We start from the raw sequence: 17,715 nt of genomic DNA, 5'->3' as shown, positions 1-17,715 counted from the left end.
TAATACAATCAGCCTTCTGGAACTTGGGGGAGTGTAAAAATCACCGCAGGATCTTGTTAGAATGCAGATTCTGAGGCGGCACTTCTGGGCTCCAGTCTGAGGTTCCACATTTCTTTTTTTTTTCACTTTTGTTTTTCAAATTTCTCCCTTTCTTTTTAATTAATTAGCAATTAATTAATTAAAAATAAACATGACTATATTTTAACACACAACCAAAATACAAAACACCATAGTAAGTTGGTGTATAAAATATGCTATTTCATTTGCATCGCATGACAAATGGTTAGCATTCTTAATCATAAATGCATTCTTAGAAACCAGTAACAAAAACACTGATATACCAAGGGAAATGAAAAAAAAAAAAATAAGAAAATGTAATAGCACAAGTGACTAGCAAGGATTAAGCATATATAAAGATGACTGAGCTGAACAATAACAGAAGAAAAGGAATTTATTTATAATATATTCAGTTCAGTTCAGTTCAGTCGCTCAGTTGTGTCCGACTCTTTGCGACCCCATGAATTGCAGCACACCAGGCCTCCCTGTCCATCACCAACTCCCGGAGTTCACTCAGACACGTCCATCGAGTCAGTGATGCCATCCAGCCATCTCATCCTCTGTCGTCCCCTTCTCCTCCTGCCCCCAATCCCTCCCAGCATCAGAGTCTTTTCCAGTGAGTCGACTCTTTGCACGAGGTGGCCAAAGTACTGGAGTTTCAGCTTTAGCATCATTCCCTCCAAAGAAATCCCAGGGCTGATCTCCTTCAGAATGGACTGGTTGGATCTCCTTCTAGTCCAAGGGACTCTCAAGAGTCTTCTCCAACACCACATTTCAAAAGCATCAATTCTTTGGCACTCAGCCTTCTTCACAGTTATCTAACATTTGTACAGTTTTAGGAAACAGACTCACATAAACACTGGGGAACAAGATTGATGTGGTCTTATCTATATAGTAGGGGAAATCTAGTTTGGATTCAAACTATAAATTTTAGTTACCTTGAATATCTTTAGTGCTATAAGTTCCAATTTATTGGAGTTATTTTGACAAATTATTTGGACAAATTTACAGTTTATATATTGATAATGGTCACTGCTTATCTCTCCTTTTTTAAATTGAAGAATAGTTGAGTTACAATATTACATTAGTTTCAGGTGTACAATGTAGTAATTTCATATTTTTATAGACTATATTGCATAATGCATACACAGTAATTATAAAATATTGACTATTTTCCTTGTGCTGTACATTACATCCTTGTAACTTAGTTATTTTATACCTGGTAGTTTGTATCCCTTGAACCCCTTCACCTATCTGCCCTTCATCCTACCTCTGTCCCATCTTGTAATCACTAGTTTGTCTGAGATTCTACGTTTTAACTGGCTCCCAAGTAATGCTGATGATACTGGTCCTTAAAACACTCTAATAAGAATAACAAAGATCTACATTTTCACTATCTATACAGTATTTGATGGCTACATGTGGATACTGAACACTGAATTGAGATGTCCTATTTCATTCGACTCTTCTCCAGTAGCATATTGGGCACCTACTGACATGGGGAGTTCATCTTTCACTGTCGTATCTTTTTGCCTTTTCACACTGTTCATGGGGTTCTCAAGGCAAGAAGACTGAACTGGTTTGCCATTCCCTTCTCCAGTGAACCACATTTTCTTAGAATTCTCTATCATGACCCGTCCATCTTGGGTGGCCCTACACATCCATCTTGGGTGGCAAGAATCTCTTAAAAGAATTAGAGCAGTCCTCATAGTCAACAAAAGAGTACAAAATGCAGTACTTGGGTGCAATCTTAAAAATGACAGAATGATCTCTGTTCATTTCAAAGGCAAACCATTCAATATCACAGTAATCCAAGTCTATGCCCCAACCACTAATGTTGAAGAAGCTGAAGTTGAAGGGTTCTATGATGATGTACAAGACCTTCTAGAACTAACACCAAAAAAAGATGAATGTGTCATGGTGGGGGACTGGAATGCAAAAGTAGGAAGACATGAGATAACTGGAGAAACAGGCAAGTTTGGCCTTGATGTACAGAATGAAGCACTGCAAAGGCTAACAGAGTTTTGCCAAGAGAAAGCACTGGTCGTAGCAAACGCCCTCTTCCAACAACTCTACACATGGACATCACCAGATGGCCAACACTGAAATCAGATTGATTATATTCTTTGCAGCCAAAGATGGAGAAGCTCTATACAGTCAGCAAAAATAAGACCGGGAACTGACTGTGGCTCAGATCATGAACTCCTTACTGCCAAATTCAGACTTGAAGAAAGTAGGGAAAACCACTACACCATTCAGGGACGACCTAAATCAAATCCCTCACAATTATACAGTGGAAGTGACAAATAGATTCAAGGGATTAGATCTGATCATGGTTGAAGAACTGTGGACAGAAGTTCATGACGTGGTACAAGAGGTGGTATCAAGACCATCGCTAAGAAAAAGGAATGCTAAAAGGCAAAATAATTGTCTGTGGAGGCCTCACAAATAGCTGAGGAAAGAAAAGAAGTGAAAGGCAAAGGAAAAGGAAACACATACCCATCTGAACACAGAGTTCCAAAGAATAGCAAGGAGAGATAAGAAAGCCTTCCTCAGTGATCAATGCAAAGAAATAGAGGAAAGCAATAGAATGGGAAAGACTAGACATTTCTTTAAGAAAATTAGAGATACCAAAGGAACATTTCATGTAAATATGGGCACAATAAAGGACAGAAACAGTATGGACCTAACAGAAACAGAAGATTAGGAAGAGATGGCAAGAATATAGAAGAACTATACAAAATGATCTTCAGGACCCAGATAACCATGATGCTATGATCACTCACCTAGAGCCAGACATCCTGGAATGGGAAGCCAAGTGGGTCTTAGGAAACATCACTATGAATAAAGCTAGTGGAGGTGATGGAATTCCAGTTGAGTGGTTTCAAATCCTAAAAGATGATGCTTTGAAAGTGTTGCACTCAATATGCCAGCAAATTTGAAAAACTCAGCAGTGGCCACAGGAATGGAAAAGGTCAGTTTTCATTCCAGTCCCAAAGAAATGCAATGCCAAAGAATGTTCAAACTACTGCACAATCACACTTATCTCATGGTAGTAAAGAGACGATCAAAATTCTTCAAGAGAAGCTCCAACAGTATGTGAACTGAGAATTTCCAGATGCTCAAGCTGTATTTAGAAAGGCAGAGGAACCAGAGATCAAATTGCCAGCATCTGTTGGATCATAGGAAAAGCAAGTGAGTTCCAGAAAAACATCTACTGCTTTATTGACTATACCAAAGCCTTTGACTGTGTGGATCACAACAAACTGTGGGAAATTCTTAAAGAAATGGAAGTACTAGGCCATCTTACCTGCCTCCTAAGAAATATATCTGTATGCCAGTCAAGAAGAAACAGAACCAGACATGGAACAATGGGCTGGTTCCAAATCAGGAAAGGAGTAAATCAAAGCTGTATATTGTCACCCTGCTTATTTACCTTATATGCAGAATACATCATGAGAAACACTGGGCTGGATGAAGCACAAGCTGGAATCAAGATTGCCGGGAGAAATATCAATAACCTCAGATATGCAGACGACACCACCGTTATGGCAGAAAGCAAAGAGGAACTGAAGAGCCTCTTGATGAAAGTGAAAGTAGAGAGTGAAAAAATTGGCTTAAAGCTCAACATTCAGAAAACAAAGATCGTGGCATCTGGTCCCATCACTTCATGGCAAATAAATGGGGAAACAGTGGAAACAGTGACAGACTTTATTTTCTTGGGCTCCAAAATCACTGCAGATGGTGACTGCAGGCATGAAATTAGAAGCCTCTTGCTCCTTGGAAGGAAAGCTCTGACCAACATAAACAGCATTTTAAAAAGCAGAGACATTACTTTGCTGACAAAGATCCATATAGTCAAAGCTATGGGTTTTCCAATAGTCATGTATGGATGTAAGAGTTGGACTATAAAGAAAGCTGAGCACTGAAGAATTGATGCATTCAAGGTATGGCCTTGGAGAAGACTCATGAGAGTCCCTTGGACTGCAAGGAGATCCAACAAGTCAATCCTAAAGGAAATCATTCCTGAATATTCATTGTAAGGACTGATGCTGAAGCTGAAGCTCCAATACTTTGGCCACCTGATGAGAAGAGCTGACTCATTGGAAAAGACCCTGATGCTGGGAAAGATTGAAGGCAGGAGGAGAAGTGTGTGACAGAGGATAAGACGGTTGGATAGCATCACTGACTCCATGGACATGAGTTTGAGCAAGTTCTGGGAGTTGGTGATGAACAGGGAAGTCAGGCATGCTGCAGTCCATTGGGTGGCAAAGAGTTGGACACGACTGAGTGACTGAACTGAACTGAACTGGTAAGTGTAAAATACACTTCAGGTATTTTACAAATGAAATTTAAATACCACAAATTACCCTATATAAAGTGTACAATTCAGTGTTTTTTAAGTATACGCACACAGTTTTATAACCATCACCACCACCTAATTCCAGAACGTTTTTATCATAAAGTATACAGAAATTCTGTATACTTTAGCTGTCATCCCCATTTCCACTTTCTTGCTGCCCCTGGCAACCTACTTTGTAGGTTTTCTTTTTAAAGGAAAAAAATCTTATTCTTCCTTTCTTTATTGTTGTTGTTCAGTCACTCAGTCGTGTCCAACTACTTGCAGCCCCATGGACTGCAGCACTCCAGGCTTTTTGTCCTTCACCATCTCCTGGGGTTTGCTCAGACTCATGTCCATTGAATCGGTGATGCCATCCAAACTTCTCATCATCCCCTTCTCCTCCTGCCTTCAATCTTTTCCAGCATAATGGTTTTTTCCAATGAGTCAGTTCTCATCAGGCAGCCAAAGTATTCTGATTTCAGCTTCAGCATCAGTCCTTCTAATGAATACTCAGGATTGATCTCCTTTGTGATGACCTGTTTGATCTCCTTGCAGTCCAAGGGACTCTCAAGAGTCTTCTCCAAAATCACAGCTCCAAAGCAGCAGTTGTTTGGTGTTCAGCCTTCTTTACAGACCAACTCTCACACCCATACGTGACTACTGGAAAAACCATAGCTTTGACTAGATGGACCTTTGTAGGCAAAGTAATGTCTCTGGCTTTTTAACATACTGTCTAGGTTTTTCATAGTTTTTCTTCCAAGGAACAAGCATCTTTAATTTCATGGCTGCAGTCACCATCTGCAGTGATTTTAAAGCCCCCCAAAATAAAGTCTGTCACTGTTCCCATTGTTTCCCCATCTATTTGCCATGAAGTGATGTGACTGGATGCCATGATCTTCATTTTTTGAATGTTGATTTTTAAGCCAGCTTTTCCACTCTCTTCTTTTACCTTCATCAAGAGGCTGTTTATGGAGAAGGAAATGGCAAACCACTCCAGTCTCCTTGCCTGGAAAATCCCTTGGAAGTGAAACCTGGTTAGCTGCAGTCCATGGGGTCACAAAGTGTCTGGCACGACTGAGCAACTAACACTTTCACTTAGCATTTTGTATGTATTAGGATCATGTCATCTGCAAACAATGACAGCATTGCTTCATTCTTTGAAATTTGAATATCTTGTATTTTTCTTATCTGATCGCTATTACTAGGACTTACAGTGCTATGTTGAATAGAAGTGGTGAGAGTGGCACCACTGCTCAGCATGGTTTTGGGAGTCCTGGCCACAGCAATCAGAGAAGAAAAAGAAATGAAAGGAATCCAGATTGGAAGAGAAAAGTAAAGCTCTCATCATCTGCAGATGACATGATCCTCTACATAGAAAACCCTGAATATGCCACCAGAAAATTACTGGAGCTAATCAATGGATATGGTAAAGTTGCAGGATATAAAACTGATATGCAGAGATCCTTTGCATTCCTATACACTAACAATGAAAAATCAGAAAGAGAAAATTAAGGAAACAATTCCATTCTCCACTGCAATGTAAAGAATAAAATACTTAGGAATAAATTTACCTAAAGAAATGAAAGACTTGTATACAGAAAAGTATAAAACACTAATGAAAGAAATCAAAGATGACACAAGTAGATGGAGAAACATACTATGTTCTTGGGTTGGAAGAATCAATATAGTGAAAATGAGTATACTATCCAAAGCAATCTATAGATTTAATGCAATCCCTATCAAACTACCAATGTTATTTTTCACAGAAGTAGAATAAATAATTTCACAATTTGTATGGAAACAGAAAAGACCCTGAATAGCCAAAGCAATCTTGAGAAAGAAGAATGTAACTGGAGGAATCAGCCTGTCTGACTTCAGATTATACTGCAAAGCTACAGTCATCAAGACAGTATGGTACTGGCACAAAGACAGAAATATAGATCAGTGGAACAAAATAGAAAGCCCAGAGGTAAATCCATGCACCTATGGACACCATATCTTTGACAAAGGAGGCAAAAATATACAACAGAGAAAAGATAATTTCTTCAAGTGGTGCTGGGAAAACTGGTCAATTACATGTAAAGGAATGGAACTAGAACAATTTCTAACACCATACACAAAAAATAAACTCAAAATGGATTAAAGACCTAAATGTAAGATCAGAAACTATAAAATTCTTAGAGGAAAACATAGGCAGAACACTCTTAAAAATAAATCACAGCAATATCCTCTATGCCTAACCTCATAAAGTAAATAAAAACACAAATAAAGAAATGGGACCTAATTAAGTTTAAAAGCTTTTGCACAACAAAGGAAACTATAAGCAAGGCAAAGTGACAGCTCTCAGAATGGGAGAAAATAATAGCAAAGGAAACAACTGACAATTAATCTCCAAAATATACAAGCAGCTTATGCAGCTGAATACCAGAAAAATGAACAACCCGATTAATAAGTGGGCCAAAGACCTAAACAGACATTTCTCCAAAGAAGACATTCAGATGGCTAACAAACGCATGAAAATATGCTCAACATCACTCATTCAGTTTAATTCAGTTGCTCAGTCGTGTCTGACTCTTTGTGGCCCCATGAATTGCAGCATGCCAGGCCTCCCAGTCCATCACCAACTCCCGGAATTAACCCAAACTCATGTCCATCGAGTTGGTGATGCCATCCACCCATCTCATCCTCTGTCATCCCCTTCTCCTGCTGCCCTCAATCCCTCCCAGCATCAGAGTCTTTTCCAATGAGTCAACTCTTCTCATGAGGCAGCCAAAGTACTGGACTTTCAGCTTTAGCATCGGTCCTTCCAAAGAACACCCAAGGCTGATCTCCTTCAGAATGGACTGGTTGGATCTCCTTGCAGTCCAAGGGACTCTCAAGAGTCTTCTCCAACACCACAGTTCAAAAGCATCAATTCTTCGGTGCTCAGCTTTCTTCACAGTTCAACTCTCGCATCCATACATGACCAATGGAAAAACCATAGCCTTGACTAGACGGACCTTTGTTGGCAAAGTAATGTCTCTGCTTATGAATATGCTATCTAGGTTGGTTATAACTTTCCTTCCAAGGAGTAAGCATCTTTTAATTTCATGGCTGCAATCACCATCTACAGTGATTTGGGAGCCCCAAAAAATCAAGTCTGACACTGTTTCCACTTTTTCCCTATCTATTTCCCATGAAGTGATGGGACCAGATGCTATGATCTTCGTTTTCTGAATGTTGAGCTTTAAGCCAACTTTTTCACTCTTCTCTTTCACTTTCATCAAGAGGCTTTTTAGTTCCTCTTCACTTTCTGCCATAAGGGTGGTGTCATCTGCATATCTGAGGTGACTGATATTTCTCCTGGCAATCTTGCTTCCAGCTTGTACTTCTTCCAGCCCAGCATTTCTCATGATGTACTCTGTATATAAGTTAAATAAACAGGGTGACAATATACAGCCTTGACATACTCCTTTTCCTATTTGGAACCAGTCTATTGTTCCATGTCCAATTCTAACTGTTGCTTCCTGACCTGTATTTAGGTTTCTCAAGAGGCAGGTCAGGTGGTCTGGTATTCTCATCTCTTGAAGAATTTTCCACAGTTTATTGTGATCCACACAGTCAAAGGCTTTGGCATAGTCAATGAAGCAGAAATAGATATTTTTCTGGAATTCTCTTGCTTTTTCCATGATCCAGCGGATGTTGACAATTTGGTCTCTGGTTCCTCTGCTTTTTCTAAAAGCAGCTTGAACATCTGGAAGTTCATGGATCACGTATTGCTGAAGCCTGGCTTGGAGAATTTTGAGCATTACTACTAGCATGTGAGATGAGTGCAATTGTGTGGTTTTTTGAGCATTCTTTGGCATTGCCTTACTTTGGGATTGGAATGAAAACTGACCTTTTCCAGTCGTGTGGCCACTGCTGAGTTTTCCAAATTTGCTGGCATATTGAGTGCAGCACTTTCACAGCATCATCTTCCAGGATTTGAAATAGCTCAACTGGAATTCCATCACCTCCACTAGATTTGTTCATAGTAATGCTTTCTAAGGCCCACTTGACTTCACATTCCAGGATTCCTGGCTCTAAGTGAGTGATCACACCATCGTGATTATCTTGGTTGTGAAGATCTTTTTTGTACAATTCTTCTGTGTATTCTTGCCACTTCTTTTTAATATATTCTGCTTCTGTTAGGTCCATACCATTTTTGTCCTTTTTCGAGCCCATCTTTAGAGAAATGCAAATCAAAACCACAATAAGGTATCATCTCACACAGGTCAGAATGACCATCATCAAAATGTCTACAAACAATAAATACTGGAGAGGGTGTGGAGGAAAGGTAACCCTCTTACGCTGTTGGTGGGAGACCAAACCACAAGAGCCACTATGAGAACAGTGTGGAGATTCCTTAAAAAACTGAGAGTAGAATTGCCATATGACACAGAAATCCCCCTGCTGGGCATACACCTCTAGGAAGCCAGAATTGAAAGAGACACATGTACCCCAGTGTTCACTGCAGCACTGTTTACAATAGCTAGGATATGAAAGCAACCTAAATGTCCATTGACAGATTTAAAAAGTTGTGGTACATATATACAATGGAATATTATTCAGCTATAAAAAGGAACACATTTAAGTCTGTTCTAATGAGGTGGATGAACCTGGAGCCTATTATACAGAGTGAAGTAAGTCAAAAAAAGAAAGACAAATACTGTATATTAACATATGTACATGGAATTTAGAAAGATGGTATAGACGTCCTACATGCAGGGCAGCAAAGGAGACAGATGTAAATAATAGACTTTTGGACTCAGTGGGAGAAGGCGAGGGTGGGATGATTTGAGAGAATAGCATTGAAATTGTACATACCATATGTAAAATAGATGACTAGTGCAAGTTTGATGCATGAAGCAGGGCACCCAAAGCCAGTGCTCTGGGACAACCCAAAGGGATAGGTTGGGGAAGGAAGGGGAAGAGGGTTCAGGGTCGGGGGACACATGTATACCTGTGGCCAATTCATGTTGTTGTACAGCAGAAGCCATCACAATATTGTAAAGTAATTATCCTCCAATTAAAATAAATTTTAAGAAAAGAAAAAAAAAAGAGGCTCTTTAGTTCTTCTTTACTTTATGCCATAGGCATGATGTCATCTGCATATGTGAGGTTATTGATATTTCTCCCTGCAATCTTGATTCCAGCTTGTGCTTCATCTAGCACAGCATTTCGCATGATATACTCTGCATGTAATTTTTTTTTAATTTTATTTTATTTTTAAACTTTACATAATTGTATTAGTTTTGCCAAATATCAAAATGAATCTGCCACAGGTATACATGTGTTCCCCATCCTGAACCCTCCTCCCTCCTCTCTCCCCATACCATCCCTCTGGGTCGTCCCAGTGCACTAGCCCCAAGCATCCAGTATCGTGCATCGAACCTGGACTGGCAACTTGTTACTTACATGATATTTTACATGTTTCAATGTCATTCTCCCAAATCTTCCCACCCTCTCCCTCTCCCACAGTCCATAAGACTGTTCTATACATCAGTGTCTCTTTTGCTGTCTCATACACCGGGTTATTGTTACCATCTTTCTAAATTCCATATATATGCGTTAGTATACTGTATTTATGTTTTTCCTTCTGGCTTACTTCACTCTGTATAATAGGCTCCAGTTTCATCCATCTGATTAGAACTGATTCAAATGTATTCTTTTTAATGGCTGAGTAATACTGCATTGTGTATATGTACCACAGCTTTCTTATCCATTCATCTGCTGATGGACATCTAGGTTGCTTCCATGTCCTGGCTATTATAAACAGTGCTGCGATGAACATTGGGGTACACGTGTCTCTTTCCCTTCTGGTTTCCTCAGTGTGTATGCCCAGCAGTGGGATTGCTGGATCATAAGGCAGTTCTATTTCCAGTTTTTTAAGGAATCTCCACACTGTTCTCCATAGTGGCTGTACTAGTTTGCATTCCCACCAACAGTGTAAGAGGGTTCCCTTTTCTCCACACCCTCTCCAGCATTTATTATTTGTAGACTTTTGGATCACAGCCATTCTGACTGGTGTGAAATGGTACCTCATAGTGGTTTTGATTTGCATTTCTCTGATAATGAGTGATGTTGAGCATCTTTTCATGTGTTTGTTAGCCATCTGTATGTCTTCTTTGGAGAAATGTCCAAAATGGCCAAATGTCTTTGGCCCATTTTTTGATTGGGTCATTTATTTTTCTGGAGTTGAGCTGTAGGAGTTGCTTGTATATTTTTGAGATTAGTTGTTTGTCAGTTGCTTCATTTGCTATTATTTTCTCCCATTCTGAAGGCTATCTTTTCACCTTGCTAATAGTTTCCTTTGATGTGCAGAAGCTTTTAAGGTTAATTAGGTCCCATTTGTTTATTTTTGCTTTTATTTCCAATATTCTGGGAGGTGGGTCATAGAGGATCCTGCTGTGATGTATGTCAGAGAGTGTTTTGCCTCTGTTCTCCTCTAGGAGTTTTATAGTTTCTGGTCTTACGTTTAGATCTTTAATCCATTTTGAGTTTATTTTTGTGTATGGTGTTAGAAAGTGGTCTAGTTTCACTCTTTTACAAGTGGTTGACCAGATTTCCCAGCACCACTTGTTAAAGAGATTGTCCTTAATCCATTTTATATTCTTGCCTCCTTTGTCAAAGATAAGGTGTCCGTATGTGCGTGGATTTATCTCTGGGCTTTCTATTTTATTCCATTGATCAATATTTCTGTCTTTGTGCCAGTACCATACTGTCTTGATAACTGTGGCTTTGTAGCAGAGCCTGAAGTCAGGTAGGTTGATTCCTCCAGTTCCATTCTTCTTTCTCAAGCATGTAATTTAAATAAGCAGGGTGACAGTGTATGGCCTTGTCATACTCCTTTCCCAATTTGGAACCAGTCCATGGTTCTACGTCTGGTTCTAACTGTTTCTTCTTGACCTGCATACAGGTTTCACAGGAAGCAGGTAAGGTGGTCTGGTATTCCCATCTTTATAAGAATTTTCCACAGTTTGTTGTGATCCACATAGTCAAAGGCTTTAGCATAGTCATTGAAGCAGAAGTATTTGTTTTTCTGGAATTCTCTTGCTTTTTCTATGATCCAATGGATGTTGGCAATTTGATCTCTGGTTCCTGTGACACTTCTAAATCCAGCTTGAACATCTGGAAGTTCTTAGTTCACATACTGTTGAAGCCTAGCTTGGAGAATTTTGAGCATTTCTTTGCTAGCATGTGAGATGAGTGCAATTGTGAGGTAGTTTGAGCATTCTTTGCCATTGCTCTTCTTTGAGATTGGAATGAATACACCTTTTCCAGTCCTGTGGCCACTGCTGAGTTTTCCAAATTTGCTGGCATATTAAGTGCAACACTTTAACAGCATCTTCTTTTAGGATTTAGAATAGTTCAGCTGAAATTCCATCACCTCCAGTAGCTTTGTTCAGAGCGATGTTCCCTAAGGCCCACTTCACACTCCAAGATGTCTGGCTACACCATCATGATTATCTGGGTCATTAATATCTTGTTTGCATAGTTCTTCTGTGTATTATTGACACCTCTTCTTAATATCTTCTTCTTCTATTAGACCCATACTGTTTCTGTCTTTTATTGTGCCCATATTTGCATAAAATGTTCCCTTGGTATCTCTCTAATTTTCTTGAAGAATTTGCCTGTTCTGGGTATTTCTTATAAATTGGATTGTACAATATGTGACATTTTGAATCTGGCCCCTTTCTTTTAGCTTACTGTTTTTAAGATTCATTCTTGTTGTAGCAAGTATCCACACTTCATTTTTTTTTAATACCTAAATGATATTTTATAGTAAGGATATACCACATTTCATTCATCCCTGCATATTTTGACGGACATTTGAATTCTGTGTACTTTTTGGCAATTATGAATAATGCTGCCATGAGCATTCTTATACAAGTACTTTCAGGAACATGTTTTTCAGTTCTTTTAAGTATTTACCTAGGAGTGGAATTGTTGAGTCATATAACATCTGTTTCAATTTTTGAAGAATTCAATTTGTTTTCCAAAGCAGTTGAACCCTTTTCACTTTCCTTCCAGCAATTCATGAGCTTTATAATTTCTCTATGTCCTTGCTAACACTTGAACCAGTATTAGAACATTATTATTAATTAAAATCTATACTTTATTCATATTTCTTTGAGTTTTGCCTAATGTCTTTTTGTTGTTGTTTTTCCATGATCCCATTCAGGATGCCACACTATCTTTGGTTGCCATATCTCCTCAGGCTCCTCTTGATTGTGACAGTTTCTCAAAGTTTCTTTGTTTATGAGGATCTTGGCAGTTTGAGGAGTATTGGTCAGTGATATTGTAAAATGCCCTTCTATTGGGGTTCATCTAATAATATTCTGATGATTAGGCTGGAATTATGGGTTTTGGGAGAAAGACTGCAGAGGAAGATCATCACATCATATTAAGGGTGCATACTATCAAAATTATTTATTCCTGTTGATGTTGACTTTGGTCAATTGGCTGAAGCAGTTTTTCACAGTAAAGTTATTCCTTCAAAAACATTATGTTGGTAAGGATTCATGGATACTTATTCATACTTTGGGTTATAATCCAATGCCATTTTATTTTGTACTACTCAAATTATTCCAGATTTGACCATTGAAAACACTTTCAGTTTGACATATTCCAAGCATTGTGAGGTTTGTTTTTGTTTTGCATGCGGGTATGCCAAGTCTCTTTAGTCATGACCAACTCTTGTGACCCTGTGGACTGTAGCCCTCCAGGCTCCTCTGTCCATGGGATTCTCCAGTCAAGAATACTGGAGTGGGTTACCATGCCCTCCTTCAGGGGATCTTTACGACCCAGGGATTGAACCCACATCTCTTAGATTTCCTGCATTGCCAGGCGGGTTTTTTACCACTAGCGCCACCTGGGAAAGTGCCGTTGTTGTTTCAGCACTTAATCTCTTGTTGCTGCAAGATGTCTAGGTTCATCTTGTATATTTCTTTTGTTAGTTGTGGAATCAGCCACTTCTCCTAGGATCCTTGGATCCTTTCATTGGATAATGCTATTCCAAAACAAGATTTGGGCATTAGATTGTTTATTTGAGATCTTTCTTGTTTCTTAATGGAGGCTTTTGTTTTTTGCTGTGAACTTCCCTATTGAAACTGCATTTTCTGCAACCCATAAGTCTGGTATGTTGTGTATTCATTTTTGTTTGTGTCTAGATATTTTTAATTTCTCTTTTGATTTATGCCCTTGGTTGTTCAGTTACACATTGTTTACTCTTCACCTATTTGTGAGTTTTCCAGTTTTATTCTTGCAACTTATTCCTAGCTTCCTACTATTGTTATCATGAAAGATACTTGATAATATTTCAGTCTTCTTAAATTTGTTGAGAACTGTTTTATGATACAGCGTATGATCTATCCTTGAGATTGTTCTATGTGAGCTTGAGAAGAATGTATATTCTGTTGCTTTTGGATGGAATACTCTGTAAATATCTGTTAAGTCTATGTGGTCTAACATGAAGTGTAAGTTTAATGATTCTATATTGATTTTCTGTCTGGATGATCTATCCATTTGATGAAAGGGGGAGATTGAAGACCTTGACTATTATTGTGTTATTGTCCATGTTTCCCTTTAGGTCTGTTAATATTTGCCTTATATATTTAGATGCTCCTATGTTGGGTGCATGGATACTTACAAAATTATATCCTTTGTTGTATTAACACCTTTAAGACTATTAATTTCACTCCAAGTGTGATGGGAAGCTGATAGTAGATTGTATTTTCCAAAGCTGGGAACAACCATATCACCTGTGCTTTTCCAGAAGGTGAACCTCTCATGCCCCCATTAAAAGGTGAAGTCAAATTTCCCATTGCTTGATTCTGGACTGGCCTTGACTACTTCAGTGGACAGAGGTGGAGAAAGTGATGCAGTATGATTTCTATGGTTGAGTAATAAGGGGCAATATACATTCTGCCTTGCTTGTGGGAGTGCTTGTGCAAGGATCACAGAGGCCACTGGACTAAGGAAGCCACACTATATGGAGAGACCATGAGCAAGTGCTTTGGTCAGCAATCCTAGTCTTCATGCCATGTGTTCAGGTGAGTGAATGAGTCTTCTGATCATTCCAGCCACCAGACATTGAATCACTCCAAGCTTTGAGGTTTCCAGTTGAGGCTCAAAACGTCATGAAACAGACAGTTTACACCCTCTGTGTCTTGTATGAATTTCTGACACACAGAGAATTTGAGCGTACTAAAATGATTGCTTTAAGCCACTAGGTTTGGGGGTAACTTGTTACGTAGCAATAGCAACTAGAACAGGGCTGTTGGGGGTCTTTTGACTTGAAAAGTGATATGATTATATTTATATTTTAAGAGGACCACTCTGACTGTGGAGATCAGACTATAGCAAAGCAAAAGTGGAAATGGGGAGACAAGGTAGGAAGCTATTGTTTTTGCACAGGAGAGAGATGATTGTAGCTTGCGTAGTGTGATATTGGTGCAAGAGAGAAGACGTGAAGATGAAGCCGACAAGACTTGCAGGTGAATTAGTAGGGGGCACAAGAGCAAGAGAGGATTTAGGATGGCAAGGGGTTCTGGACTGAGCAACTGGGTGGTAGTAGAGGTGAAGAGAATAAAGGGAGGAACGGATTTAGAATATATTAAACTTATGATACCTTTGAGACATTCCAGTGAAGATGGCAGTTTTAAGAGGTACTTGCATGTGCCTGCAGTTTAGGGTAAAAATGGAACTGAAAAAAATAAAATTGAAATATTAAAACATGAATGATACTTAAAACCATATACTTGGATGGCATAATCTAAGGAATAACTTCTAGTTAAAAAAAAATGTCCTTAGACTGAGCCCTCAGATACTCCAATATGAAGAGGAGAAGACATCATGGAGATAAGAAAGTAGGAAGAAAACCAGACAATTGCAGTATCCCAGAAACCATGTGAAGAAAATGACTTACTGAGCAGTGAGTCATGGAGTGATTCAAGTACCACTCACGAATACAGCAAGGTTAGGAAGGAGAATTGATCATTGTATTTGACAACCTGGAATTCATGGGTGATGTTGACAGGAGTCATTTAGCGAGTTGGCAGAGATCAGTGTCTGAACAAGAGAGGAAATAAAAGGATAGGCCACTTTTTGAGGCCACTTACTGTAAAAGGGCAAAGAGAAATAGTAGTGTAGTTGAACAAAGGTATGGAGTAAAAGAAGATTTTATTGACAGTGAGAGATGCTGTAGCATATTATAGAATGTTTACATGCTGCTTATAATGATTTGCTAGAAAGGGAGAAGATGGATGATGCAGGAAAGAGACAATTACTTGGAAGATCTAAATTAGTGTGTGGGCAAGTGGTGAGTCAATCCAGCATCCATGTAGAATGCAGAAAAGGAAACATCTTTCAGTAGGGGAGGCAGAGTATATAGGCTTTGAGCAGAAAAGTTGGTAAATTGGATGTTATAGAAGATGGGAGTCCTATTTGATTGTTTTTATTTTTCTCAGTGAAATAAGAAGTCATCACTGATAGGGAGGATGGTCTATTTGCTGGGGATGAGAGAACTGAGGAGACATTAAATAGTTATCTCAATAAAAGGGAAAATTGACCAGGGGATTTTAGACTTGCTGGGAATCACTCAGGTAGCACTTGAGGTCAATAGTCAAGAATATGAGGTGAGGTCATTCATCAGGGTGAGGCATTTTTCTCAAACTGTGTTTAGCTATTTGAGAGTGGATTCCACGTATTTAAAGAGGAGCTGGAGTTTTGTTTCATAATTTCAATAGCAAGAGAGATAATGGAGTTTAGGTGCAGTAGATTGAAATATTGTTTCTAGTTTTCACTTCCCCCAGTAAATAAGGTTATACATCTACATCCCTTGCCATGTGACTTGCAGTGCCTGCCATTAACCATTGTCTCAATGACCTTGGACCCAGCCATTTGACTTGCTTTGGCCAATAGAGTATAGCAGTTGTCATGCAAGCAGTGACTTGAAACACGCTTATATAATTTGGCTGATTCTGTTGAGCTATTGCCATCATGAGCAAAACCTGCTCCAGGCCACTGTGTGTCCCAGAATGAGGTCACGTGGGCCAGATCTGAACCAAGTTTTCAGCTTGATACTGAGCTGACTCAGCTGCCCTGCAGATGCATGTTTCAGAAGTAAATCTCTCTTCTTATCAGCCACAGAAATTTTAGACCATTTGTAGTATTATTTCATCAGAATTCTGATTAAAATACACGAGAGTATGATCCTGCATATGATAATATGAGGTTTCATCCTAATGATGAATCAAATATACACCAGAAAAAGAGGAAAATGAAGCTATAAAGAAGGAAACCGATAGTGACAAGGTGGCTGAGTCAGTAAGTTGGAAGTCACATTACAGGGGGTGTCAGTCTATTAGAAGGCATGAGCTAGAAGGATGAGGCAATGGTGAGAGAATGGGAGACCTGAACTTGAGATTTGGAAGCGGCAAAGTTACTGGTGAAGTCAAGAAAATGACCAGGTCCAGAGATGGCTGTGGTAATATGTGGCTCAAGAAGGCGAAAAGGCAAGGGGATGATTACAGTAAAAGATGAGAAGGACAAAGGTCTGGGGGTTAAGGTGATGGATAAATCATCTACATGGCCATTGCAATGACCAAGAGTGATGACTGGAATCCTGTTGGAACTCAAGAATCAAGGAGATTATTAAAATCTTTCATAAGTGAGAAATTTTCTAGTAGATCTATTGGTGGCAGAATCAGGAAGAAGAGTAGCTGATGTAGCCCAATGGCAAGAAATTCAAGGAAGATGGAGTTGTTTAGGGAGATGAGAAGAACACCTATTTGGAAGCAATGATACGGACTGAAGATTCTTCCAGCTTCAGCAGTAAAGGGAGCGAGAACAAAACAATTATGTCAAGTCTGCAGGGTAGCTGCAGGGAGACAATTCTTGGGGGCAGCCTGGTTCCAAGTAGGGACACATGGAAGGGAGTTCATTTCAGAAAAGAAAGAGGATATTGGGGGATTTGATGAATGTACACTGTGTGTACAGATGTGATAGCTGGACCATAAAGAAGGCTGAGTGCCAAAGAACTGATGCTTTCCAATTGTGGTACTGGAAAAGGCTCATGAGTGTCCCGTGGACTCTAAGAAGATCAAACCAATCAATCCTAAAGGAAATCAACCCTGAATACTCATTGAAAGGAATGATTCTGAAACTGAAATTCCAGTACTTTGGCCATTTGATGTGAAGAGCCAACTCACTGGAAAAGACCCTGATGCTGGGAAAGATTGATGGTAAAAGGAGAATGGGGCAACAGAGGTTGAGATGGTTAGATAGCATCACTG

At 39.2% G+C, this 17,715-nt stretch overlaps 1 long non-coding RNA gene across 1 annotated transcript in view; it reads left to right on the top strand.

Moving 5' to 3' along the window:
* LOC139186433 (uncharacterized) overlaps window positions 1-17,715 on the top strand; it is a 243,668-nt gene that overhangs the window by 145,209 nt on the left and 80,744 nt on the right. The gene's annotated exons all lie outside the window — the stretch shown is intronic.

This window comes from Bos indicus, chromosome 13, assembly GCF_029378745.1.
Source record: "Bos indicus isolate NIAB-ARS_2022 breed Sahiwal x Tharparkar chromosome 13, NIAB-ARS_B.indTharparkar_mat_pri_1.0, whole genome shotgun sequence".
In the NCBI taxonomy this organism is placed as follows: Eukaryota; Metazoa; Chordata; class Mammalia; order Artiodactyla; family Bovidae; genus Bos; species Bos indicus.
Note: the sequence above shows the minus strand (reverse complement) of the source record. Positions and strands in the feature narration are given on the sequence as shown.